General features: G+C 34.2%; 60 non-coding genes across 60 annotated transcripts; all 60 read right to left on the bottom strand.

The window, feature by feature from the left end:
• Positions 1-117: 117 nt before the first annotated feature.
• On the bottom strand, positions 118-190 carry Trnar-acg (transfer RNA arginine (anticodon ACG)). Its single transcript has one exon. It is a non-coding gene; the product is annotated as a tRNA-Arg (tRNA).
• A 563-nt stretch (positions 191-753) lies between these two features.
• Positions 754-826, bottom strand: Trnar-acg (transfer RNA arginine (anticodon ACG)). Its single transcript has one exon. It is a non-coding gene; the product is annotated as a tRNA-Arg (tRNA).
• Positions 827-1,066: 240 nt separating this feature from the next.
• Positions 1,067-1,139, bottom strand: Trnar-acg (transfer RNA arginine (anticodon ACG)). Its single transcript has one exon. It is a non-coding gene; the product is annotated as a tRNA-Arg (tRNA).
• A 249-nt stretch (positions 1,140-1,388) lies between these two features.
• Positions 1,389-1,461, bottom strand: Trnar-acg (transfer RNA arginine (anticodon ACG)). Its single transcript has one exon. It is a non-coding gene; the product is annotated as a tRNA-Arg (tRNA).
• A 249-nt stretch (positions 1,462-1,710) lies between these two features.
• On the bottom strand, positions 1,711-1,783 carry Trnar-acg (transfer RNA arginine (anticodon ACG)). The gene has a single exon. It is a non-coding gene; the product is annotated as a tRNA-Arg (tRNA).
• A 249-nt stretch (positions 1,784-2,032) lies between these two features.
• Positions 2,033-2,105, bottom strand: Trnar-acg (transfer RNA arginine (anticodon ACG)). The gene has a single exon. It is a non-coding gene; the product is annotated as a tRNA-Arg (tRNA).
• A 249-nt stretch (positions 2,106-2,354) lies between these two features.
• Positions 2,355-2,427, bottom strand: Trnar-acg (transfer RNA arginine (anticodon ACG)). Its single transcript has one exon. It is a non-coding gene; the product is annotated as a tRNA-Arg (tRNA).
• A 249-nt stretch (positions 2,428-2,676) lies between these two features.
• Positions 2,677-2,749, bottom strand: Trnar-acg (transfer RNA arginine (anticodon ACG)). Its single transcript has one exon. It is a non-coding gene; the product is annotated as a tRNA-Arg (tRNA).
• A 339-nt stretch (positions 2,750-3,088) lies between these two features.
• Trnar-acg (transfer RNA arginine (anticodon ACG)) lies at positions 3,089-3,161 on the bottom strand. Its single transcript has one exon. It is a non-coding gene; the product is annotated as a tRNA-Arg (tRNA).
• A 241-nt stretch (positions 3,162-3,402) lies between these two features.
• On the bottom strand, positions 3,403-3,476 carry Trnar-acg (transfer RNA arginine (anticodon ACG)). Its single transcript has one exon. It is a non-coding gene; the product is annotated as a tRNA-Arg (tRNA).
• Positions 3,477-3,724: 248 nt separating this feature from the next.
• Positions 3,725-3,797, bottom strand: Trnar-acg (transfer RNA arginine (anticodon ACG)). The gene has a single exon. It is a non-coding gene; the product is annotated as a tRNA-Arg (tRNA).
• A 555-nt stretch (positions 3,798-4,352) lies between these two features.
• On the bottom strand, positions 4,353-4,425 carry Trnar-acg (transfer RNA arginine (anticodon ACG)). The gene has a single exon. It is a non-coding gene; the product is annotated as a tRNA-Arg (tRNA).
• A 240-nt stretch (positions 4,426-4,665) lies between these two features.
• On the bottom strand, positions 4,666-4,738 carry Trnar-acg (transfer RNA arginine (anticodon ACG)). Its single transcript has one exon. It is a non-coding gene; the product is annotated as a tRNA-Arg (tRNA).
• Positions 4,739-4,987: 249 nt separating this feature from the next.
• Trnar-acg (transfer RNA arginine (anticodon ACG)) lies at positions 4,988-5,060 on the bottom strand. Its single transcript has one exon. It is a non-coding gene; the product is annotated as a tRNA-Arg (tRNA).
• Positions 5,061-5,309: 249 nt separating this feature from the next.
• Trnar-acg (transfer RNA arginine (anticodon ACG)) lies at positions 5,310-5,382 on the bottom strand. The gene has a single exon. It is a non-coding gene; the product is annotated as a tRNA-Arg (tRNA).
• Positions 5,383-5,631: 249 nt separating this feature from the next.
• Positions 5,632-5,704, bottom strand: Trnar-acg (transfer RNA arginine (anticodon ACG)). Its single transcript has one exon. It is a non-coding gene; the product is annotated as a tRNA-Arg (tRNA).
• Positions 5,705-5,953: 249 nt separating this feature from the next.
• Positions 5,954-6,026, bottom strand: Trnar-acg (transfer RNA arginine (anticodon ACG)). The gene has a single exon. It is a non-coding gene; the product is annotated as a tRNA-Arg (tRNA).
• Positions 6,027-6,275: 249 nt separating this feature from the next.
• Positions 6,276-6,348, bottom strand: Trnar-acg (transfer RNA arginine (anticodon ACG)). The gene has a single exon. It is a non-coding gene; the product is annotated as a tRNA-Arg (tRNA).
• A 240-nt stretch (positions 6,349-6,588) lies between these two features.
• Positions 6,589-6,661, bottom strand: Trnar-acg (transfer RNA arginine (anticodon ACG)). The gene has a single exon. It is a non-coding gene; the product is annotated as a tRNA-Arg (tRNA).
• A 250-nt stretch (positions 6,662-6,911) lies between these two features.
• Trnar-acg (transfer RNA arginine (anticodon ACG)) lies at positions 6,912-6,984 on the bottom strand. The gene has a single exon. It is a non-coding gene; the product is annotated as a tRNA-Arg (tRNA).
• A 339-nt stretch (positions 6,985-7,323) lies between these two features.
• Positions 7,324-7,396, bottom strand: Trnar-acg (transfer RNA arginine (anticodon ACG)). The gene has a single exon. It is a non-coding gene; the product is annotated as a tRNA-Arg (tRNA).
• A 241-nt stretch (positions 7,397-7,637) lies between these two features.
• Positions 7,638-7,711, bottom strand: Trnar-acg (transfer RNA arginine (anticodon ACG)). Its single transcript has one exon. It is a non-coding gene; the product is annotated as a tRNA-Arg (tRNA).
• Positions 7,712-7,959: 248 nt separating this feature from the next.
• Positions 7,960-8,032, bottom strand: Trnar-acg (transfer RNA arginine (anticodon ACG)). The gene has a single exon. It is a non-coding gene; the product is annotated as a tRNA-Arg (tRNA).
• A 239-nt stretch (positions 8,033-8,271) lies between these two features.
• On the bottom strand, positions 8,272-8,344 carry Trnar-acg (transfer RNA arginine (anticodon ACG)). The gene has a single exon. It is a non-coding gene; the product is annotated as a tRNA-Arg (tRNA).
• A 250-nt stretch (positions 8,345-8,594) lies between these two features.
• Positions 8,595-8,667, bottom strand: Trnar-acg (transfer RNA arginine (anticodon ACG)). Its single transcript has one exon. It is a non-coding gene; the product is annotated as a tRNA-Arg (tRNA).
• Positions 8,668-8,907: 240 nt separating this feature from the next.
• Trnar-acg (transfer RNA arginine (anticodon ACG)) lies at positions 8,908-8,980 on the bottom strand. Its single transcript has one exon. It is a non-coding gene; the product is annotated as a tRNA-Arg (tRNA).
• A 249-nt stretch (positions 8,981-9,229) lies between these two features.
• On the bottom strand, positions 9,230-9,302 carry Trnar-acg (transfer RNA arginine (anticodon ACG)). The gene has a single exon. It is a non-coding gene; the product is annotated as a tRNA-Arg (tRNA).
• Positions 9,303-9,542: 240 nt separating this feature from the next.
• Positions 9,543-9,615, bottom strand: Trnar-acg (transfer RNA arginine (anticodon ACG)). The gene has a single exon. It is a non-coding gene; the product is annotated as a tRNA-Arg (tRNA).
• A 250-nt stretch (positions 9,616-9,865) lies between these two features.
• On the bottom strand, positions 9,866-9,938 carry Trnar-acg (transfer RNA arginine (anticodon ACG)). Its single transcript has one exon. It is a non-coding gene; the product is annotated as a tRNA-Arg (tRNA).
• A 339-nt stretch (positions 9,939-10,277) lies between these two features.
• Positions 10,278-10,350, bottom strand: Trnar-acg (transfer RNA arginine (anticodon ACG)). The gene has a single exon. It is a non-coding gene; the product is annotated as a tRNA-Arg (tRNA).
• Positions 10,351-10,591: 241 nt separating this feature from the next.
• Trnar-acg (transfer RNA arginine (anticodon ACG)) lies at positions 10,592-10,665 on the bottom strand. The gene has a single exon. It is a non-coding gene; the product is annotated as a tRNA-Arg (tRNA).
• Positions 10,666-10,913: 248 nt separating this feature from the next.
• Positions 10,914-10,986, bottom strand: Trnar-acg (transfer RNA arginine (anticodon ACG)). The gene has a single exon. It is a non-coding gene; the product is annotated as a tRNA-Arg (tRNA).
• Positions 10,987-11,225: 239 nt separating this feature from the next.
• Trnar-acg (transfer RNA arginine (anticodon ACG)) lies at positions 11,226-11,298 on the bottom strand. The gene has a single exon. It is a non-coding gene; the product is annotated as a tRNA-Arg (tRNA).
• A 250-nt stretch (positions 11,299-11,548) lies between these two features.
• On the bottom strand, positions 11,549-11,621 carry Trnar-acg (transfer RNA arginine (anticodon ACG)). Its single transcript has one exon. It is a non-coding gene; the product is annotated as a tRNA-Arg (tRNA).
• A 240-nt stretch (positions 11,622-11,861) lies between these two features.
• Trnar-acg (transfer RNA arginine (anticodon ACG)) lies at positions 11,862-11,934 on the bottom strand. Its single transcript has one exon. It is a non-coding gene; the product is annotated as a tRNA-Arg (tRNA).
• A 249-nt stretch (positions 11,935-12,183) lies between these two features.
• Trnar-acg (transfer RNA arginine (anticodon ACG)) lies at positions 12,184-12,256 on the bottom strand. The gene has a single exon. It is a non-coding gene; the product is annotated as a tRNA-Arg (tRNA).
• Positions 12,257-12,505: 249 nt separating this feature from the next.
• On the bottom strand, positions 12,506-12,578 carry Trnar-acg (transfer RNA arginine (anticodon ACG)). The gene has a single exon. It is a non-coding gene; the product is annotated as a tRNA-Arg (tRNA).
• A 249-nt stretch (positions 12,579-12,827) lies between these two features.
• Trnar-acg (transfer RNA arginine (anticodon ACG)) lies at positions 12,828-12,900 on the bottom strand. The gene has a single exon. It is a non-coding gene; the product is annotated as a tRNA-Arg (tRNA).
• Positions 12,901-13,148: 248 nt separating this feature from the next.
• On the bottom strand, positions 13,149-13,221 carry Trnar-acg (transfer RNA arginine (anticodon ACG)). Its single transcript has one exon. It is a non-coding gene; the product is annotated as a tRNA-Arg (tRNA).
• A 249-nt stretch (positions 13,222-13,470) lies between these two features.
• Positions 13,471-13,543, bottom strand: Trnar-acg (transfer RNA arginine (anticodon ACG)). Its single transcript has one exon. It is a non-coding gene; the product is annotated as a tRNA-Arg (tRNA).
• Positions 13,544-14,114: 571 nt separating this feature from the next.
• On the bottom strand, positions 14,115-14,187 carry Trnar-acg (transfer RNA arginine (anticodon ACG)). Its single transcript has one exon. It is a non-coding gene; the product is annotated as a tRNA-Arg (tRNA).
• A 249-nt stretch (positions 14,188-14,436) lies between these two features.
• Trnar-acg (transfer RNA arginine (anticodon ACG)) lies at positions 14,437-14,509 on the bottom strand. Its single transcript has one exon. It is a non-coding gene; the product is annotated as a tRNA-Arg (tRNA).
• Positions 14,510-14,758: 249 nt separating this feature from the next.
• Trnar-acg (transfer RNA arginine (anticodon ACG)) lies at positions 14,759-14,831 on the bottom strand. The gene has a single exon. It is a non-coding gene; the product is annotated as a tRNA-Arg (tRNA).
• A 249-nt stretch (positions 14,832-15,080) lies between these two features.
• Trnar-acg (transfer RNA arginine (anticodon ACG)) lies at positions 15,081-15,153 on the bottom strand. Its single transcript has one exon. It is a non-coding gene; the product is annotated as a tRNA-Arg (tRNA).
• A 249-nt stretch (positions 15,154-15,402) lies between these two features.
• Trnar-acg (transfer RNA arginine (anticodon ACG)) lies at positions 15,403-15,475 on the bottom strand. Its single transcript has one exon. It is a non-coding gene; the product is annotated as a tRNA-Arg (tRNA).
• A 249-nt stretch (positions 15,476-15,724) lies between these two features.
• Positions 15,725-15,797, bottom strand: Trnar-acg (transfer RNA arginine (anticodon ACG)). The gene has a single exon. It is a non-coding gene; the product is annotated as a tRNA-Arg (tRNA).
• Positions 15,798-16,037: 240 nt separating this feature from the next.
• On the bottom strand, positions 16,038-16,110 carry Trnar-acg (transfer RNA arginine (anticodon ACG)). The gene has a single exon. It is a non-coding gene; the product is annotated as a tRNA-Arg (tRNA).
• A 248-nt stretch (positions 16,111-16,358) lies between these two features.
• Trnar-acg (transfer RNA arginine (anticodon ACG)) lies at positions 16,359-16,432 on the bottom strand. Its single transcript has one exon. It is a non-coding gene; the product is annotated as a tRNA-Arg (tRNA).
• A 560-nt stretch (positions 16,433-16,992) lies between these two features.
• Positions 16,993-17,065, bottom strand: Trnar-acg (transfer RNA arginine (anticodon ACG)). Its single transcript has one exon. It is a non-coding gene; the product is annotated as a tRNA-Arg (tRNA).
• Positions 17,066-17,299: 234 nt separating this feature from the next.
• On the bottom strand, positions 17,300-17,372 carry Trnar-acg (transfer RNA arginine (anticodon ACG)). The gene has a single exon. It is a non-coding gene; the product is annotated as a tRNA-Arg (tRNA).
• A 248-nt stretch (positions 17,373-17,620) lies between these two features.
• On the bottom strand, positions 17,621-17,693 carry Trnar-acg (transfer RNA arginine (anticodon ACG)). Its single transcript has one exon. It is a non-coding gene; the product is annotated as a tRNA-Arg (tRNA).
• A 562-nt stretch (positions 17,694-18,255) lies between these two features.
• Positions 18,256-18,328, bottom strand: Trnar-acg (transfer RNA arginine (anticodon ACG)). Its single transcript has one exon. It is a non-coding gene; the product is annotated as a tRNA-Arg (tRNA).
• Positions 18,329-18,578: 250 nt separating this feature from the next.
• Positions 18,579-18,651, bottom strand: Trnar-gcg (transfer RNA arginine (anticodon GCG)). The gene has a single exon. It is a non-coding gene; the product is annotated as a tRNA-Arg (tRNA).
• Positions 18,652-18,891: 240 nt separating this feature from the next.
• On the bottom strand, positions 18,892-18,964 carry Trnar-acg (transfer RNA arginine (anticodon ACG)). Its single transcript has one exon. It is a non-coding gene; the product is annotated as a tRNA-Arg (tRNA).
• Positions 18,965-19,200: 236 nt separating this feature from the next.
• On the bottom strand, positions 19,201-19,273 carry Trnar-acg (transfer RNA arginine (anticodon ACG)). The gene has a single exon. It is a non-coding gene; the product is annotated as a tRNA-Arg (tRNA).
• A 248-nt stretch (positions 19,274-19,521) lies between these two features.
• Trnar-acg (transfer RNA arginine (anticodon ACG)) lies at positions 19,522-19,594 on the bottom strand. Its single transcript has one exon. It is a non-coding gene; the product is annotated as a tRNA-Arg (tRNA).
• Positions 19,595-19,843: 249 nt separating this feature from the next.
• On the bottom strand, positions 19,844-19,916 carry Trnar-acg (transfer RNA arginine (anticodon ACG)). Its single transcript has one exon. It is a non-coding gene; the product is annotated as a tRNA-Arg (tRNA).
• Positions 19,917-20,473: 557 nt separating this feature from the next.
• Trnar-acg (transfer RNA arginine (anticodon ACG)) lies at positions 20,474-20,546 on the bottom strand. The gene has a single exon. It is a non-coding gene; the product is annotated as a tRNA-Arg (tRNA).
• A 562-nt stretch (positions 20,547-21,108) lies between these two features.
• Positions 21,109-21,181, bottom strand: Trnar-acg (transfer RNA arginine (anticodon ACG)). Its single transcript has one exon. It is a non-coding gene; the product is annotated as a tRNA-Arg (tRNA).
• A 572-nt stretch (positions 21,182-21,753) lies between these two features.
• Trnar-acg (transfer RNA arginine (anticodon ACG)) lies at positions 21,754-21,826 on the bottom strand. The gene has a single exon. It is a non-coding gene; the product is annotated as a tRNA-Arg (tRNA).
• Positions 21,827-21,959: the final 133 nt, after the last annotated feature.

Below are 21,959 nucleotides of genomic sequence, written 5' to 3'. Positions count from 1 at the left end.
ACATATGTACATTCAAAGCAAATACTCAACTTAGATTACCGAAGGAATATTCTAAAAAAACACGAAATTCATAATAAGTGGTTTAAAAGACAAATGTTTACACTCAAATAAATATAACGAGCACGCCAGGACTCGAACCTGGAATCTTCTGATCCGTAGTCAGACGCGTTATCCATTGCGCCACGCGCCCGTACAAAACCTTTCAGCTCCTTTCCTAAAATCTTCAAGTAACGCAAATCCACTTCTATAATGTTAAAAAGAGATTCTTTCACGAAATTATAAAAAAAGGTTGCATTAAAGTTTTGACATAACGAATGTGCATTCAAACGAAATTCTCATTTTAGATCACCGAATGATAGTCTATCTAAAAAACACGAAATTTTGAATAAGTGGTTTAAAAGACAAATATTTTACACTTAAACAAAAATACCGAGCACGCCAGGACTCGCACCTGGAATCTTCTGATCCGGAGTCAGACGCATTATCCATTGCGCCACGCGCCCGTACAAACACTGTACCTAACTTTTTTTTTAAATCTTATAAGTGTCCAAATCCACTTTAATCATGTTACTGAGAGATTCTTTTTCGAGATTGCATCAACGAACTTACTTGTGGGTTGCATTACACTCTTGACAAAACACGTGTGCATTCCAATTCAACACTCAACCTATATTACCGAAGGAACAGTCTAAAACCACGTAATTAATAATAAGTGGTTTAAAAGACAAATATTTTACACTTAAACAAAAATACCGAGCACGCCAGGACTCGAACCTGGAATCTTCTGATCCGTAGTCAGACGCGTTATCCATTGCGCCACGCGCCCGTACAAAAACTTTCTGCTCCTTTTCTAAAATCTTCAAGTAGCGCAAATCTACTTCTATAATGTTACAAAGAGATTTTTTCACGAAATTATAAAAAAAAGTTGCATTAAAGTTTTGACATAACGAATGTGCATTCAAACGAAATTCTCATTTTAGATCACCGAATGATAGTCTATCTAAAAAACACGAAATTTATAATAAGTGGTTTAAAAGACAAATATTTTACACTTAAACAAAAATAACGAGCACGCCAGGACTCGAACCTGGAATCTTCTGATCCGTAGTCAGACGCGTTATCCATTGCGCCACGCGCCCGTGTAAACATATCGTGTCAATTTTTAAAAGTTTCAATTATCCCAAATCCATTTATTCTTGTTACCAAGACATTATTTCAAGAAATTATAACAATGAAAATCCTCTATGTGTTGCATTATACTTTTGATAAAACATATGTACATTCAAAGCAAATACTCAACTTAGATTACCGAAGGAATATTCTAAAAAAGCACGAAATTCATAATAAGTGGTTTAAAAGACAAATATTATACACTTAAATTCAAGTTACGAGCACGCCAGGACTCGAACCTGGAATCTTCTGATCCGTAGTCAGACGCGTTATCCATTGCGCCACGCGCCCGTATAAATATATCGTGTCAATTTTTAAAATTTTCAATTATCCCAAATCCATTTATTCTTGTTACCAAGACATTATTTCAAGAAATTATAACAATGAAAATCCTCTATGTGTTGCATTATACTTTTGATAAAACATATGTACATTCAAAGCAAATACTCAACTTAGATTACCGAAGGAATATTCTAAAAAAGCACGAAATTCATAATAAGTGGTTTAAAAGACAAATATTATACACTTAAATTCAAGTTACGAGCACGCCAGGACTCGAACCTGGAATCTTCTGATCCGTAGTCAGACGCGTTATCCATTGCGCCACACGCCCGTATAAATATATCGTGTCAATTTTTAAAATTTTCAATTATCCCAAATCCATTTATTCTTGTTACCAAGACATTATTTCAAGAAATTATAACAATGAAAATCCTCTATGTGTTGCATTATACTTTTGATAAAACATATGTACATTCAAAGCAAATACTCAACTTAGATTACCGAAGGAATATTCTAAAAAAACACGAAATTCATAATAAGTGGTTTAAAAGACAAATGTTTTACACTCAAATAAATATAACGAGCACGCCAGGACTCGAACCTGGAATCTTCTGATCCGTAGTCAGACGCGTTATCCATTGCGCCACGCGCCCGTATAAATATATCGTGTCAATTTTTTAAATTTTCAATTATCCCAAATCCATTTATTCTTGTTACCAAGACATTATTTCAAGAAATTATAACAATGAAAATCCTCTATGTGTTGCATTATACTTTTGATAAAACATATGTACATTCAAAGCAAATACTCAACTTAGATTACCGAAGGAATATTCTAAAAAAGCACGAAATTCATAATAAGTGGTTTAAAAGACAAATATTATACACTTAAATTCAAGTTACGAGCACGCCAGGACTCGAACCTGGAATCTTCTGATCCGTAGTCAGACGCGTTATCCATTGCGCCACGCGCCCGTATAAATATATCGTGTCAATTTTTAAAATTATCAATTATCCCAAATCCATTTATTCTTGTTACCAAGACATTATTTCAAGAAATTATAACAATGAAAATCCTCTATGTGTTGCATTATACTTTTGATAAAACATATGTACATTCAAAGCAAATACTCAACTTAGATTACCGAAGGAATATTCTAAAAAAACACGAAATTCATAATAAGTGGTTTAAAAGACAAATGTTTTACACTCAAATAAATATAACGAGCACGCCAGGACTCGAACCTGGAATCTTCTGATCCGTAGTCAGACGCGTTATCCATTGCGCCACGAGCCTGTACAAAAACTTTCTGCTCCTTTTCTAAAATCTTCAAGTAGCGCAAATCCACTTCTATAATGTTACAAAGAGATTCTTTCACGAAATTATAAAAAAGGTTGCATTAAAGTTTTGACATAACGAATGTGCATTCAAACGAAATTCTCATTTTAGATCACCGAATGATATTCTATCTAAAAAACACGCAAAATTATAACAAAGTTTGCTTTACAGTTTTGACATAACGCATGTGTATTCAAATGAAATACTCAACTTAGATCAGCGAAGGATAGTCTAAAAAACAAGAAATTAATAATAAGTGGTTGAAAAGACAAATATTATACACTTAAATAAAAGTTACGAGCAAGCCAGGACTCGAACCTGGAATTTTCTGATCCGTAGTCAGACGCGTTATCCATTGCGCCACGCGCCCGTACAAACGCTGTACGTAACTTTTTTTTAAATCTTATAAGTGTCCAAATCCACTTTAATCATGTTACTGAATGATTCTTTTTCGAAATTGCATCAACGAACTTACTTGTGGGTTGCATTACACTCTTGACAAAACACGTGTGCATTCTAATTCAACACTCAACTTATATTACCGAAGGAACAGTCTGAAAACACGTAATTAATAATAAGTGGTTTAAAAGACAAATATTTTACACTTATAACGAGCACGCCAGGACTCGAACCTGGAATCTTCTGATCCGTAGTCAGACGCGTTATCCATTGCGCCACAGCGCCCGTGTAAACATATCGTGTCAATTTTTAAAAGTTTCAAGTATCCCAAATCCATTTATTCTTGTTACCAAGACATTATTTCAAGAAATTATAACAATGAAAATCCTCTATGTGTTGCATTATACTTTTGATAAAACATATGTACATTCAAAGCAAATACTCAACTTAGATTACCGAAGGAATATTCTAAAAAAACACGAAATTCATAATAAGTGGTTTAAAAGACAAATGTTTACACTCAAATAAATATAACGAGCACGCCAGGACTCGAACCTGGAATCTTCTGATCCGTAGTCAGACGCGTTATCCATTGCGCCACGCGCCCGTACAAAACCTTTCAGCTCCTTTCCTAAAATCTTCAAGTAACGCAAATCCACTTCTATAATGTTAAAAAGAGATTCTTTCACGAAATTATAAAAAAAGGTTGCATTAAAGTTTTGACATAACGAATGTGCATTCAAACGAAATTCTCATTTTAGATCACCGAATGATAGTCTATCTAAAAAACACGAAATTTTGAATAAGTGGTTTAAAAGACAAATATTTTACACTTAAACAAAAATACCGAGCACGCCAGGACTCGCACCTGGAATCTTCTGATCCGGAGTCAGACGCATTATCCATTGCGCCACGCGCCCGTACAAACACTGTACCTAACTTTTTTTTTAATTCTTATAAGTGTCCAAATCCACTTTAATCATGTTACTGAGAGATTCTTTTTCGAGATTGCATCAACGAACTTACTTGTGGGTTGCATTACACTCTTGACAAAACACGTGTGCATTCCAATTCAACACTCAACCTATATTACCGAAGGAACAGTCTAAAACCACGTAATTAATAATAAGTGGTTTAAAAGACAAATATTTTACACTTAAACAAAACACGCCAGGACTCGAACCTGGAATCTTCTGATCCGTAGTCAGACGCGTTATCCATTGCGCCACGCGCCCGTACAAAAACTTTCTGCTCCTTTTCTAAAATCTTCAAGTAGCGCAAATCTACTTCTATAATGTTACAAAGAGATTTTTTCACGAAATTATAAAAAAAAGTTGCATTAAAGTTTTGACATAACGAATGTGCATTCAAACGAAATTCTCATTTTAGATCACCGAATGATAGTCTATCTAAAAAACACGAAATTTATAATAAGTGGTTTAAAAGACAAATATTTTACACTTAAACAAAAATAACGAGCACGCCAGGACTCGAACCTGGAATCTTCTGATCCGTAGTCAGACGCGTTATCCATTGCGCCACGCGCCCGTGTAAACATATCGTGTCAATTTTTAAAAGTTTCAATTATCCCAAATCCATTTATTCTTGTTACCAAGACATTATTTCAAGAAATTATAACAATGAAAATCCTCTATGTGTTGCATTATACTTTTGATAAAACATATGTACATTCAAAGCAAATACTCAACTTAGATTACCGAAGGAATATTCTAAAAAAGCACGAAATTCATAATAAGTGGTTTAAAAGACAAATATTATACACTTAAATTCAAGTTACGAGCACGCCAGGACTCGAACCTGGAATCTTCTGATCCGTAGTCAGACGCGTTATCCATTGCGCCACGCGCCCGTATAAATATATCGTGTCAATTTTTAAAATTTTCAATTATCCCAAATCCATTTATTCTTGTTACCAAGACATTATTTCAAGAAATTATAACAATGAAAATCCTCTATGTGTTGCATTATACTTTTGATAAAACATATGTACATTCAAAGCAAATACTCAACTTAGATTACCGAAGGAATATTCTAAAAAAGCACGAAATTCATAATAAGTGGTTTAAAAGACAAATATTATACACTTAAATTCAAGTTACGAGCACGCCAGGACTCGAACCTGGAATCTTCTGATCCGTAGTCAGACGCGTTATCCATTGCGCCACGCGCCCGTATAAATATATCGTGTCAATTTTTAAAATTTTCAATTATCCCAAATCCATTTATTCTTGTTACCAAGACATTATTTCAAGAAATTATAACAATGAAAATCCTCTATGTGTTGCATTATACTTTTGATAAAACATATGTACATTCAAAGCAAATACTCAACTTAGATTACCGAAGGAATATTCTAAAAAAACACGAAATTCATAATAAGTGGTTTAAAAGACAAATGTTTTACACTCAAATAAATATAACGAGCACGCCAGGACTCGAACCTGGAATCTTCTGATCCGTAGTCAGACGCGTTATCCATTGCGCCACGCGCCCGTATAAATATATCGTGTCAATTTTTTAAATTTTCAATTATCCCAAATCCATTTATTCTTGTTACCAAGACATTATTTCAAGAAATTATAACAATGAAAATCCTCTATGTGTTGCATTATACTTTTGATAAAACATATGTACATTCAAAGCAAATACTCAACTTAGATTACCGAAGGAATATTCTAAAAAAGCACGAAATTCATAATAAGTGGTTTAAAAGACAAATATTATACACTTAAATTCAAGTTACGAGCACGCCAGGACTCGAACCTGGAATCTTCTGATCCGTAGTCAGACGCGTTATCCATTGCGCCACGCGCCCGTATAAATATATCGTGTCAATTTTTAAAAGTTTCAATTATCCCAAATCCATTTATTCTTGTTACCAAGACATTATTTCAAGAAATTATAACAATGAAAATCCTCTATGTGTTGCATTATACTTTTGATAAAACATATGTACATTCAAAGCAAATACTCAACTTAGATTACCGAAGGAATATTCTAAAAAAACACGAAATTCATAATAAGTGGTTTAAAAGACAAATGTTTTACACTCAAATAAATATAACGAGCACGCCAGGACTCGAACCTGGAATCTTCTGATCCGTAGTCAGACGCGTTATCCATTGCGCCACGCGCCCATACAAAACCTTTCTGCTCCTTTCCTAAAATCTTCAAGTAACGCAAATCCACTTCTATTATGTTACAAAGAAATTCTTTCACGAAATTATAAAAAAATGTTGCATTAAAGTTTTGACATAACGAATGTGCATTCAAACGAAATTCTCATTTTAGATCACCGAATGATAGTCTATCGAAAAAACACGAAATTTTGAATAAGTGGTTTAAAAGACAAATATTTTACACTTAAACAAAAATACCGAGCACGCCAGGATTCGAACCTGGAATCTTCTGATCCGTAGTCAGACGCGTTATCCATTGCGCCACACGCCCGTATAAATATATCGTGTCAATTTTTAAAACTTTCAAGAATCCCAAATCCACTTTATTCTTTTTACCAAGACATTATTTCAAGAAATTACAACAATGAAATTCCACCATGAGTTGCATTATACTTTTGATAAAACACATGTACATTCAAAGCAAATGCTGAACTTAAATTACCGAAGGAATAGTCTAAAAAAACACGAAATTCATAATAAGTGGTTTAAAAGACAATTATTTTACACTCAAATAAATATAACGAGCACGCCAGGACTCGAACCTGGAATCTTCTGATCCGTAGTCAGACGCGTTATCCATTGCGCCACGAGCCTGTACAAAAACTTTCTGCTCCTTTTCTAAAATCTTCAAGTAGCGCAAATCCACTTCTATAATGTTACAAAGAGATTCTTTCACGAAATTATAAAAAAGGTTGCATTAAAGTTTTGACGTAACGAATGTGCATTCAAACGAAATTCTCATTTTAGATCACCGAATGATATTCTATCTAAAAAACACGCAAAATTATAACAAAGTTTGCTTTACAGTTTTGACATAACGCATGTGTATTCAAATGAAATACTCAACTTAGATCAGCGAAGGATAGTCTAAAAAACAAGAAATTAATAATAAGTGGTTGAAAAGACAAATATTATACACTTAAATAAAAGTTACGAGCAAGCCAGGACTCGAACCTGGAATTTTCTGATCCGTAGTCAGACGCGTTATCCATTGCGCCACGCGCCCGTACAAACGCTGTACGTAACTTTTTTTTAAATCTTATAAGTGTCCAAATCCACTTTAATCATGTTACTGAATGATTCTTTTTCGAAATTGCATCAACGAACTTACTTGTGGGTTGCATTACACTCTTGACAAAACACGTGTGCATTCTAATTCAACACTCAACTTATATTACCGAAGGAACAGTCTGAAAACACGTAATTAATAATAAGTGGTTTAAAAGACAAATATTTTACACTTATAACGAGCACGCCAGGACTCGAACCTGGAATCTTCTGATCCGTAGTCAGACGCGTTATCCATTGCGCCACAGCGCCCGTGTAAACATATCGTGTCAATTTTTAAAAGTTTCAAGTATCCCAAATCCATTTATTCTTGTTACCAAGACATTATTTCAAGAAATTATTACAATGAAAATCCTCTATGTGTTGCATTATACTTTTGATAAAACATATGTACATTCAAAGCAAATACTCAACTTAGATTACCGAAGGAATATTCTAAAAAAACACGAAATTCATAATAAGTGGTTTAAAAGACAAATGTTTACACTCAAATAAATATAACGAGCACGCCAGGACTCGAACCTCGAATCTTCTGATCCGTAGTCAGACGCGTTATCCATTGCGCCACGCGCCCGTACAAAACCTTTCAGCTCCTTTCCTAAAATCTTCAAGTAACGCAAATCCACTTCTATAATGTTAAAAAGAGATTCTTTCACGAAATTATAAAAAAGGTTGCATTAAAGTTTTGACATAACGAATGTGCATTCAAACGAAATTCTCATTTTAGATCACCGAATGATAGTCTATCTAAAAAACACGAAATTTTGAATAAGTGGTTTAAAAGACAAATATTTTACACTTAAACAAAAATACCGAGCACGCCAGGACTCGCACCTGGAATCTTCTGATCCGTAGTCAGACGCGTTATCCATTGCGCCACGCGCCCGTACAAACACTGTACCTAACTTTTTTTTTAAATCTTATAAGTGTCCAAATCCACTTTAATCATGTTACTGAGAGATTCTTTTTCGAGATTGCATCAACGAACTTACTTGTGGGTTGCATTACACTCTTGACAAAACACGTGTGCATTCCAATTCAACACTCAACCTATATTACCGAAGGAACAGTCTAAAACCACGTAATTAATAATAAGTGGTTTAAAAGACAAATATTTTACACTTAAACAAAAATACCGAGCACGCCAGGACTCGAACCTGGAATCTTCTGATCCGTAGTCAGACGCGTTATCCATTGCGCCACGCGCCCGTACAAAAACTTTCTGCTCCTTTTCTAAAATCTTCAAGTAGCGCAAATCTACTTCTATAATGTTACAAAGAGATTTTTTCACGAAATTATAAAAAAAAGTTGCATTAAAGTTTTGACATAACGAATGTGCATTCAAACGAAATTCTCATTTTAGATCACCGAATGATAGTCTATCTAAAAAACACGAAATTTATAATAAGTGGTTTAAAAGACAAATATTTTACACTTAAACAAAAATAACGAGCACGCCAGGACTCGAACCTGGAATCTTCTGATCCGTAGTCAGACGCGTTATCCATTGCGCCACGCGCCCGTGTAAACATATCGTGTCAATTTTTAAAAGTTTCAATTATCCCAAATCCATTTATTCTTGTTACCAAGACATTATTTCAAGAAATTATAACAATGAAAATCCTCTATGTGTTGCATTATACTTTTGATAAAACATATGTACATTCAAAGCAAATACTCAACTTAGATTACCGAAGGAATATTCTAAAAAAACACGAAATTCATAATAAGTGGTTTAAAAGACAAATGTTTTACACTCAAATAAATATAACGAGCACGCCAGGACTCGAACCTGGAATCTTCTGATCCGTAGTCAGACGCGTTATCCATTGCGCCACGCGCCCATACAAAACCTTTCTGCTCCTTTCCTAAAATCTTCAAGTAACGCAAATCCACTTCTATTATGTTACAAAGAAATTCTTTCACGAAATTATAAAAAAATGTTGCATTAAAGTTTTGACATAACGAATGTGCATTCAAACGAAATTCTCATTTTAGATCACCGAATGATAGTCTATCGAAAAAACACGAAATTTTGAATAAGTGGTTTAAAAGACAAATATTTTACACTTAAACAAAAATACCGAGCACGCCAGGATTCGAACCTGGAATCTTCTGATCCGTAGTCAGACGCGTTATCCATTGCGCCACACGCCCGTATAAATATATCGTGTCAATTTTTAAAACTTTCAAGAATCCCAAATCCACTTTATTCTTTTTACCAAGACATTATTTCAAGAAATTACAACAATGAAATTCCACCATGAGTTGCATTATACTTTTGATAAAACACATGTACATTCAAAGCAAATGCTGAACTTAAATTACCGAAGGAATAGTCTAAAAAAACACGAAATTCATAATAAGTGGTTTAAAAGACAATTATTTTACACTCAAATAAATATAACGAGCACGCCAGGACTCGAACCTGGAATCTTCTGATCCGTAGTCAGACGCGTTATCCATTGCGCCACGAGCCTGTACAAAAACTTTCTGCTCCTTTTCTAAAATCTTCAAGTAGCGCAAATCCACTTCTATAATGTTACAAAGAGATTCTTTCACGAAATTATAAAAAAGGTTGCATTAAAGTTTTGACGTAACGAATGTGCATTCAAACGAAATTCTCATTTTAGATCACCGAATGATATTCTATCTAAAAAACACGCAAAATTATAACAAAGTTTGCTTTACAGTTTTGACATAACGCATGTGTATTCAAATGAAATACTCAACTTAGATCAGCGAAGGATAGTCTAAAAAACAAGAAATTAATAATAAGTGGTTGAAAAGACAAATATTATACACTTAAATAAAAGTTACGAGCAAGCCAGGACTCGAACCTGGAATTTTCTGATCCGTAGTCAGACGCGTTATCCATTGCGCCACGCGCCCGTACAAACGCTGTACGTAACTTTTTTTTAAATCTTATAAGTGTCCAAATCCACTTTAATCATGTTACTGAATGATTCTTTTTCGAAATTGCATCAACGAACTTACTTGTGGGTTGCATTACACTCTTGACAAAACACGTGTGCATTCTAATTCAACACTCAACTTATATTACCGAAGGAACAGTCTGAAAACACGTAATTAATAATAAGTGGTTTAAAAGACAAATATTTTACACTTATAACGAGCACGCCAGGACTCGAACCTGGAATCTTCTGATCCGTAGTCAGACGCGTTATCCATTGCGCCACAGCGCCCGTGTAAACATATCGTGTCAATTTTTAAAAGTTTCAAGTATCCCAAATCCATTTATTCTTGTTACCAAGACATTATTTCAAGAAATTATTACAATGAAAATCCTCTATGTGTTGCATTATACTTTTGATAAAACATATGTACATTCAAAGCAAATACTCAACTTAGATTACCGAAGGAATATTCTAAAAAAACACGAAATTCATAATAAGTGGTTTAAAAGACAAATGTTTACACTCAAATAAATATAACGAGCACGCCAGGACTCGAACCTCGAATCTTCTGATCCGTAGTCAGACGCGTTATCCATTGCGCCACGCGCCCGTACAAAACCTTTCAGCTCCTTTCCTAAAATCTTCAAGTAACGCAAATCCACTTCTATAATGTTAAAAAGAGATTCTTTCACGAAATTATAAAAAAGGTTGCATTAAAGTTTTGACATAACGAATGTGCATTCAAACGAAATTCTCATTTTAGATCACCGAATGATAGTCTATCTAAAAAACACGAAATTTTGAATAAGTGGTTTAAAAGACAAATATTTTACACTTAAACAAAAATACCGAGCACGCCAGGACTCGCACCTGGAATCTTCTGATCCGTAGTCAGACGCGTTATCCATTGCGCCACGCGCCCGTACAAACACTGTACCTAACTTTTTTTTTAAATCTTATAAGTGTCCAAATCCACTTTAATCATGTTACTGAGAGATTCTTTTTCGAGATTGCATCAACGAACTTACTTGTGGGTTGCATTACACTCTTGACAAAACACGTGTGCATTCCAATTCAACACTCAACCTATATTACCGAAGGAACAGTCTAAAACCACGTAATTAATAATAAGTGGTTTAAAAGACAAATATTTTACACTTAAACAAAAATACCGAGCACGCCAGGACTCGAACCTGGAATCTTCTGATCCGTAGTCAGACGCGTTATCCATTGCGCCACGCGCCCGTACAAAAACTTTCTGCTCCTTTTCTAAAATCTTCAAGTAGCGCAAATCTACTTCTATAATGTTACAAAGAGATTTTTTCACGAAATTATAAAAAAAAGTTGCATTAAAGTTTTGACATAACGAATGTGCATTCAAACGAAATTCTCATTTTAGATCACCGAATGATAGTCTATCTAAAAAACACGAAATTTATAATAAGTGGTTTAAAAGACAAATATTTTACACTTAAACAAAAATAACGAGCACGCCAGGACTCGAACCTGGAATCTTCTGATCCGTAGTCAGACGCGTTATCCATTGCGCCACGCGCCCGTGTAAACATATCGTGTCAATTTTTAAAAGTTTCAATTATCCCAAATCCATTTATTCTTGTTACCAAGACATTATTTCAAGAAATTATAACAATGAAAATCCTCTATGTGTTGCATTATACTTTTGATAAAACATATGTACATTCAAAGCAAATACTCAACTTAGATTACCGAAGGAATATTCTAAAAAAACACGAAATTCATAATAAGTGGTTTAAAAGACAAATGTTTTACACTCAAATAAATATAACGAGCACGCCAGGACTCGAACCTGGAATCTTCTGATCCGTAGTCAGACGCGTTATCCATTGCGCCACGCGCCCGTATAAATATATCGTGTCAATTTTTAAAATTTTCAATTATCCCAAATCCATTTATTCTTGTTACCAAGACATTATTTCAAGAAATTATAACAATGAAAATCCTCTATGTGTTGCATTATACTTTTGATAAAACATATGTACATTCAAAGCAAATACTCAACTTAGATTACCGAAGGAATATTCTAAAAAAGCACGAAATTCATAATAAGTGGTTTAAAAGACAAATATTATACACTTAAATTCAAGTTACGAGCACGCCAGGACTCGAACCTGGAATCTTCTGATCCGTAGTCAGACGCGTTATCTATTGCGCCACGCGCCCGTATAAATATATCGTGTCAATTTTAAAAATTTTCAATTATCCCAAATCCATTTATTCTTGTTACCAAGACATTATTTCAAGAAATTATAACAATGAAAATCCTCTATGTGTTGCATTATACTTTTGATAAAACATATGTACATTCAAAGCAAATACTCAACTTAGATTACCGAAGGAATATTCTAAAAAAACACGAAATTCATAATAAGTGGTTTAAAAGACAAATGTTTTACACTCAAATAAATATAACGAGCACGCCAGGACTCGAACCTGGAATCTTCTGATCCGTAGTCAGACGCGTTATCCATTGCGCCACGCGCCCGTATAAATATATCATGTCAATTTTTAAAATTTTCAATTATCCCAAATCCATTTATTCTTGTTACCAAGACATTATTTCAAGAAATTATAACAATGAAAATCCTCTATGTGTTGCATTATACTTTTGATAAAACATATGTACATTCAAAGCAAATACTCAACTTAGATTACCGAAGGAATATTCTAAAAAAACACGAAATTCATAATAAGTGGTTTAAAAGACAAATGTTTTACACTCAAATAAATATACAAGCACGCCAGGACTCGAACCTGGAATCTTCTGATCCGTAGTCAGACGCGTTATCCATTGCGCCACGCGCCCGTATAAATATATCGTGTCAATTTTTAAAATTTTCAATTATCCCAAATCCATTTATTCTTGTTACCAAGACATTATTTCAAGAAATTATCACAATGAAAATCCTCTATGTGTTGCATTATACTTTTGATAAAACATATGTACATTCAAAGCAAATACTCAACTTAGATTACCGAAGGAATATTCTAAAAAAACACGAAATTCATAATAAGTGATTTAAAAGACAAATGTTTTACACTCCAATAAATATAACGAGCACGCCAGGACTCGAACCTGAAATCTTCTGATCCGTAGTCAGACGCGTTATCCATTGCGCCACGCGCCCGTATAAATATATCGTGTCAATTTTTAAAATTTTCAATTATCCCAAATCCATTTATTCTTGTTACCAAGACATTATTTCAAGAAATTATCACAATGAAAATCCTCTATGTGTTGCATTATACTTTTGATAAAACATATGTACATTCAAAGCAAATACTCAACTTAGATTACCGAAGGAATATTCTAAAAAAGCACGAAATTCATAATAAGTGGTTTAAAAGACAAATATTATACACTTAAATTCAAGTTACGAGCACGCCTGGACTCGAACCTGGAATCTTCTGATCCGTAGTCAGACGCGTTATCCATTGCGCAACGCGCCCGTATAAATATATCGTGTCAATTTTTAAAATTTTCAATTATCCCAAATCCATTTATTCTTGTTACCAAGACATTATTTCAAGAAATTATCACAATGAAAATCCTCTATGTGTTGCATTATACTTTTGATAAAACATATGTACATTCAAAGCAAATACTCAACTTAGATTACCGAAGGAATATTCTAAAAAAACACGAAATTCATAATAAGTGGTTTAAAAGACAAATGTTTTACACTCAAATAAATATAACGAGCACGCCAGGACTCGAACCGGGAATCTTCTAATCCGTAGTCAGACGCGTTATCCATTGCGCCACGCGCCCGTATAAATATATCGTGTCAATTTTTAAAATTTTCAATTATCCCAAATCCATTTATTCTTGTTACCAAGACATTATTTCAAGAAATTATAACAATGAAAATCCTCTATGTGTTGCATTATACTTTTGATAAAACATATGTACATTCAAAGCAAATACTCAACTTAGAATACCGAAGGAATATTCTAAAAAAACACGAAATTCATAATAAGTGGTTTAAAAGACAAATGTTTTACACTCAAATAAATATAACGAGCACGCCAGGACTCGAACCTGGAATCTTCTGATCCGTAGTCAGACGCGTTATCCATTGCGCCACGCGCCCGTATAAATATATCGTGTCAATTTTAAAAATTTTCAATTATCCCAAATCCATTTATTCTTGTTATTAAGACATTATTTCAAGAAATTATAACAATGAAAATCCTCTATGTGTTGCATTATACTTTTGATAAAACATACGTACATTCAAAGCAAATACTCAACTTAGATTACCGAAGGAATATTCTAAAAAAACACGAAATTCATAATAAGTGATTTAAAAGACAAATGTTTTACACTCCAATAAATATAACGAGCACGCCAGGACTCGAACCTGAAATCTTCTGATCCGTAGTCAGACGCGTTATCCATTGCGCCACGCGCCCGTATAAATATATCGTGTCAATTTTTAAAAGTTTCAATTATCCCAAATCCATTTATTCTTGTTACCAAGACATTATTTCAAGAAATTATAACAATGAAAATCCTCTATGTGTTGCATTATACTTTTGATAAAACATATGTACATTCAAAGCAAATACTCAACTTAGATTACCGAAGGAATATTCTAAAAAAGCACGAAATTCATAATAAGTGGTTTAAAAGACAAATATTATACACTTAAATTCAAGTTACGAGCACGCCAGGACTCGAACCTGGAATCTTCTGATCCGTAGTCAGACGCGTTATCCATTGCGCCACGCGCCCGTATAAATATATCGTGTCAATTTTTAAAAGTTTCAATTATCCCAAATCCATTTATTCTTGTTACCAAGACATTATTTCAAGAAATTATAACAATGAAAATCCTCTATGTGTTGCATTATACTTTTGATAAAACATATGTACATTCAAAGCAAATACTCAACTTAGATTACCGAAGGAATATTCTAAAAAAGCACGAAATTCATAATAAGTGGTTTAAAAGACAAATATTATACACTTAAATTCAAGTTACGAGCACGCCAGGACTCGAACCTGGAATCTTCTGATCCGTAGTCAGACGCGTTATCCATTGCGCCACGCGCCCGTATAAATATATCGTGTCAATTTTTAAAATTATCAATTATCCCAAATCCATTTATTCTTGTTACCAAGACATTATTTCAAGAAATTATAACAATGAAAATCCTCTATGTGTTGCATTACACTTTTGATAAAACATATGTACATTCAAAGCAAATACTCAACTTAGATTACCGAAGGAATATTCTAAAAAAACACGAAATTCATAATAAGTGGTTTAAAAGACAAATGTTTTACACTCAAATAAATATAACGAGCACGCCAGGACTCGAACCTGGAATCTTCTGATCCGTAGTCAGACGCGTTATCCATTGCGCCACGCGCCCGTACAAAACCTTTCTGCTCCTTTCCTAAAATCTTCAAGTAACGCAAATCCACTTCTATTATGTTACAAAGAGATTCTTTCACGAAATTATAAAAAAATGTTGCATTAAAGTTTTGACATAACGAATGTGCATTCAAACGAAATTCTCATTTTAGATCACCGAATGATAGTCTATCGAAAAAACACGAAATTTTGAATAAGTGGTTTAAAAGACAAATATTTTACACTTAAACAAAAATACCGAGCACGCCAGGACTCGAACCTGGAATCTTCTGATCCGTAGTCAGACGCGTTATCCATTGCGCCACGCGCCCATACAAACACTGTACCTAACTTTTTTTTAAATCTTATAAGTGACCAAATCCACTTTAATCATGTTACTGAGAGATTCTTTTTCGAAATTGCATCAACGAACTTACTTGTGGGTTGCATTACACTCTTGCCAAAACACTTGTGCATTCTAATTCAACACTCAACTTATATTACCGAAGGAACAGTCTAAAAACACATAATTAATAATAAGTGGTTTAAAAGACAAATATTTTACACTTAAACAAAAATACCGAGCACGCCAGGACTCGAACCTGGAATCTTCTGATCCGTAGTCAGACGCGTTATCCATTGCGCCACGCGCCGGAATAAATATATGGTGTCAATTTTTAAAACTTTCAAGTATCCCAAATCCACTTCATTCTTGTAACCAAGACATCATTTCAAGAAACTATAACAATGAAAATCCTCTATCAGTTGCATTATTCTTTTGATAAAACATATGTACATTCAAAGCAAATACTCAACTTAGATTACCGAAGGAATAGTCTAAAAAAACACGAAATTCATAATAAGTGGTTTAAAAGACAAATATTTTACACTAAAATTAATATAACGAGCACGCCAGGACTCGAACCTGGAATCTTCTGATCCGTAGTCAGACGCGTTATCCAGTGAGCTACGCGCCCGTACAAAACCTTTCTGTTCCTTTTCTAAAATCTTCAAGTAACGCAAATCCACTTCTATAATGTTACAAAAGATTCTTTCACGAAATTATAAAAAAAGTTGCATTAAATTTTGACATAACGAATGTGCATTCAAACGAAATTCTCATTTTAGATCACCGAATGATAGTCTATCTAAAAAACACGAAATTTATAATAAGTGGTTTAGAAGACAAATATTTTACACTTAAACAAAAATAACGAGCACGCCAGGACTCGAACCTGGAATCTTCTGATCCGTAGTCAGACGCGTTATCCATTGCGCCACGCGCCTGTACAAAAACTTTCTGTTACTTTTTTAAAATCTTCATGTATCCCAATTCCACTTCTCTAATGTTACAATGAGATTCTTTCGCAAAATTATAACAAGTTTGCTTTACAGTTTTGACATAACGCATGTGTATTAAAATGAAATACTCAACTTAGATCAGCCAAGGATAGTCTAAAAAACAAGAAATTAATAATAAGTGGTTTAAAAGACAAATATTATACACTTAAATAAAAGTTACGAGCACGCCAGGACTCGAACCTGGAATCTTTTGATCCGTAGTCAGACGCGTTATCCATTGCGCCACGCGCCCGTACAAACAATGTACCTAACTTTTTTTAAATCTTATAAGTGTCCAAATCCACTTTAATCATGTTAGTGAGAGATTCTTTTTCGAAATTGCATCAACGAACTTACTTGTGGGTTGCATTACACTCTTGACAAAACACGTGTGCATTCTAATTCAACCCTCAACCTATATTACCGAAGGAACAGTCTAAAACCACGTAATTAATAATAAGTGGTTTAAAAGACAAATATTTTACACTTAAACAAAAATACCGAGCACGCCAGGACTCGAACCTGGAATCTTCTGATCCGTAGTCAGACGCGTTATCCATTGCGCCACGCGCCCGTACAAAACCTTTCTGCTCCTTTTCTAAAATCTTCAAGTAGCGCAAATCCACTTCTATAATGTTACAAAGAGATTTTTTCACGAAATTATAAAAAAAGTTGCATTAAAGTTTTGACATAACCAATGTGCATTCAAACGAAATTCTCATTTTAGATCACCGAATGATAGTCTATCTAAAAAACACGAAATTTATAATAAGTGGTTTAAAAGACAACTATTATACACTTAAACAAAAATACTGAGCACGCCAGTACTCAAACCTGGAATTTTCTGATCCGTAGTCAGACGCGTTATCCATTGCGGCACGCGCACGTACAAACACTGTACCTAACTTTTTTTGAAATCTTACAAGTGTCCAAATCCACTTTAATCATGTTACTGAGAGATTCTTTTTCGAAATTGCATCAACGAACTTACTTGTGGGGTTGCATTACACTCTTGAAAAAACACGTGTGCATTCTAATAAAACACTCAACTTACATCACCGAAGGGACAGTCTAAAACCACGTAATTAATAATAAGTGGTTTAAAAGACAAATATTTAACACTTAAACAAAAATACCGAGCACGCCAGGACTCGAACCTGGAATCTTCTGATCCGTAGTCAGACGCGTTATCCATTGCGCCACGCGCCCGTACAAACACTGTACCTAACTTTTTTTTAAATCTTACAAGTGTCCAAATCCACTTTAATCATGTTACTGAGAGATTCTTTTTCGAAATTGCATCAACGAACTTACTTGTGGGGTTGCATTACACTCTTGACAAAACACGTGTATATTCTAATTCAACACTCAACTTATATTACCGAAGGAACAGTCTAAAAACACGTAATTAATAATAAGTGGTTTAGAAGACAAATATTTTACACTTAAACAAAAATACCGAACACGCCAGGACTCGAACCTGCAATCTCCTGATCCGCAGTCAGACGCGTTATCCATTGCGCCACGCGCCCGTACAAAACCTTTCTGCTCCTTTTCTAAAATCTTCAAGTAACGCAAATCCACTTCTATAATGTTACAAAGAGATTCTTTCACGAAATTTTAAAAACAGGTTGCATTAAAGTTTTGACATAACGAATGTGCATTCAAACGAAATTCTCATTTTAGATCACCGAATGATAGTCTATCTAAAAAGCACGAAATTTATAATAAGTGGTTTAAAAGACAAATATTTTACACTTAAACAAAAATAACGAGCACGCCAGGACTCGAACCTGGAATCTTCTGATCCGTAGTCAGACACGTTATCCATTGCGCCACGCGCCCGTACAAAAACTTTCTGTTACTTTTTTAAAATCTTCATGTATCCCAATTCCACTTCTATAATGTTACAAAGAGATTCTTTCGCAAAATTATGAAAAAAGGTTGCATTAAAGTTTTGACATAACGAATGTGCAATCAAACGAAATTCTCATTTTAGATCAGCGAAGGATAGTCTAAAAAACAAGAAATATGTAATAAGTGGTTTAAAAGACAAATATTATACACTTAAATAAAAGTTACGAGCACGCCAGTACTCGAACCTGGAATCTTCTGATCCGTAGTCAGACGCGTTATCCATTGCGCCACGCGCCCGTACAAACACTGTACCTAATTTTTTTTAAATCCTATAAGTGTCCAAATCCACTTTAATCATGTTACTGAGAGATTCTTTTTCGAAATTGCATCAACGAACTTACTTGTGGGTTGCATTACACTCTTGACAAAACTCGTGTGCATTCTAATTGAACACTCAACTTATATTACCGAAGGAATAGTCTAAAAACACGTAATTAATAATAAGTGGTTTAAAAGACAAATATTTTACACTTAAACAAACATACCGAGCACGCCAGGACTCGAACCTGGAATCTTCTGATCCGTAGTCAGACGCGTTATCCATTGCGCCACGCGCCCGTATAAATATAACGTGTCAATTTTTAAAACTTTCAAGTATCCCAAATCCACTTTATTTTTTTACCAAGACATTATTTCAAGAAATTACAACAATGAAAATCCACCATGAGTTGCATTATACTTTTGATAAAACACATGTACATTCAAAGCAAATGCTGAACTTAGATTACCGAAGGAATAGTCTAAAAAAACACGAAATTCATAATAAGTGGTTTAAAAGACAAATATTTTACACTCAAATAAATATAACGAGCACGCCAGGACTCGAACCTGGAATCTTCTGATCCGTAGTCAGACGCGTTATCCATTGCGCCACGCGCCCGTACAAAACCTTTCTGTTCCTTTTCTAAAATCTTCAAGTAACGCAAATCCACTTCTATAATGTTACAAAGAGATTCTTTCACGAAATTATAACAAAGTTTGCTTTACAGTTTTGACATAACGCATGTGTTTTCAAATGAAATACTCAACTTAGATCAGCGAAGGATAGTCTAAAAAACAAGAAATTAATAATAAGTGGTTTAAAAGACAAATATTATACACTTAAATAAAAGTTACGAGCACGCCAGGACTCGAACCTGGAATCTTATGATCCGTAGTCAGACGCGTTATCCATTGTTCCACGCGCCCGTACAAACACTGTACCTAACTTTTTTTTAAATCTTATAAGTGTCCAAATCCACTTTAATCATATTACTGAGAGATTCATTTTCGAAATTGCATCAACGAACTTACTTGTGGGTTGCATTACACTCTTGACAAAACACGTGTGCATTCTAATTCAACACTCAACTTACATCACCGAAGGAATAGTCTAAAAACACGTAATTAATAATAAGTGGTTTAAAAGACAAATATTTTACACTTAAACAAAAATACCGAGCACGCCAGGACTCGAACCTGGAATCTTCTGATCCGTAGTCAGACGCGTTATCCATTGCGCCACGCGCCCGTACAAAACCTTTCTGCTCCTTTTCTAAAATCTTCAAGTAGCGCAAATCCACTTCTATAATGTTACAAAGAGATTCTTTCACGAAATTTTAAAAACAGGTTGCATTAAAGTTTTGACATAACGAATGTGCATTCAAACGAAATTCTCATTTTAGATCACCGACTGATAGTCTATCTAAAAAACACGAAATTTATAATAAGTGGTTTAAAAGACAAATATTTTACACTTAAACAAAAATACTGAGCACGCCAGGACTCGAACCTGGAATCTTATGATCCGTAGTCAGACGTGTTATCCATTGTTCCACGCGCCCGTACAAACACTGTACCTAACTTTTTTTTAAATCTTATAAGTGTCCAAATCCACTTCAATCATATTACTGAGAGATTCTTTTTCGAAATTGCATCAACGAACTTACTTGTGGGTTGCATTACACTCTTGACAAAACACGTGTGCATTCTAATTCAACACTCAACTTACATCACCGAAGGAATAGTCTAAAAACACGTAATTAATAATAAGTGGTTTAAAAGACAAATATTTTTCACTTAAACAAAAATACCGAGCACGCCAGGACTCGAACCTGGAATCTTCTGATCCGTAGTCAGACGCGTTATCCATTGCGCCACGCGCCCGTACAAACACTGTACCTAACTTTTTTTTAAATCTTATAAGTGTCCAAATCCACTTTAATCATATTACTGAGAGATTCTTTTTCGAAATTGCATCAACGAACTTACTTGTGGGTTGCATTACACTCTTGACAAAACACGTGTGCATTCTAATTCAACACTCAACTTACATCACCGAAGTAATAGTCTAAAAACACGTAATTAATAATAAGTGGTTTAAAAGACAAATATTTTACACTTAAACAAAAATACCGAGCACGCCAGGACTCGAACCTGGAATCTTCTGATCCGTAGTTAGACGGGTTATCGATTGTTCCACGTGCCCGTATAAATAAATCGTGTCAATTTATAAAATTTTCAATTATCCCAAATCCACTTTATTCTTGTTACCAAGACATTATTTCAAGAAATTAAAGCAACGAAAATCCTCCATGAGTTGCATTAACCTTTTGATAAAACACATGAACATTCAAAGCAAATGCTCAACTTAGATTACCGAAGGAATAGTCTAAAAAAACACGAAATTCACACTTATTGGTTCAAAAGACAAATATTTTACACTCAAATAAATATAACGAGCACTCCAGGACTCGAACCTGGAATCTTCTGATCCGTAGTCAGGCGCGTTATCCATTGCGCCACGCGCCCGTACAAAAACTTTCTGCTCCTTTTCTAAAATCTTCAAGTAACACAAATCCACTTCTATAATGTTACAAAGAGATTCTTTCACAAAATTATAAAAAAGGTTGCATTAAAGTTTTGACATAACGAAGGTGCATTC

Source organism: Ascidiella aspersa, chromosome 6 (assembly GCF_963924565.1).
Source record: "Ascidiella aspersa chromosome 6, kaAscAspe10.2, whole genome shotgun sequence".
NCBI classification, from domain to species: Eukaryota; Metazoa; Chordata; class Ascidiacea; order Phlebobranchia; family Ascidiidae; genus Ascidiella; species Ascidiella aspersa.
This window is presented reverse-complemented; position numbering and strand designations above follow the sequence as displayed.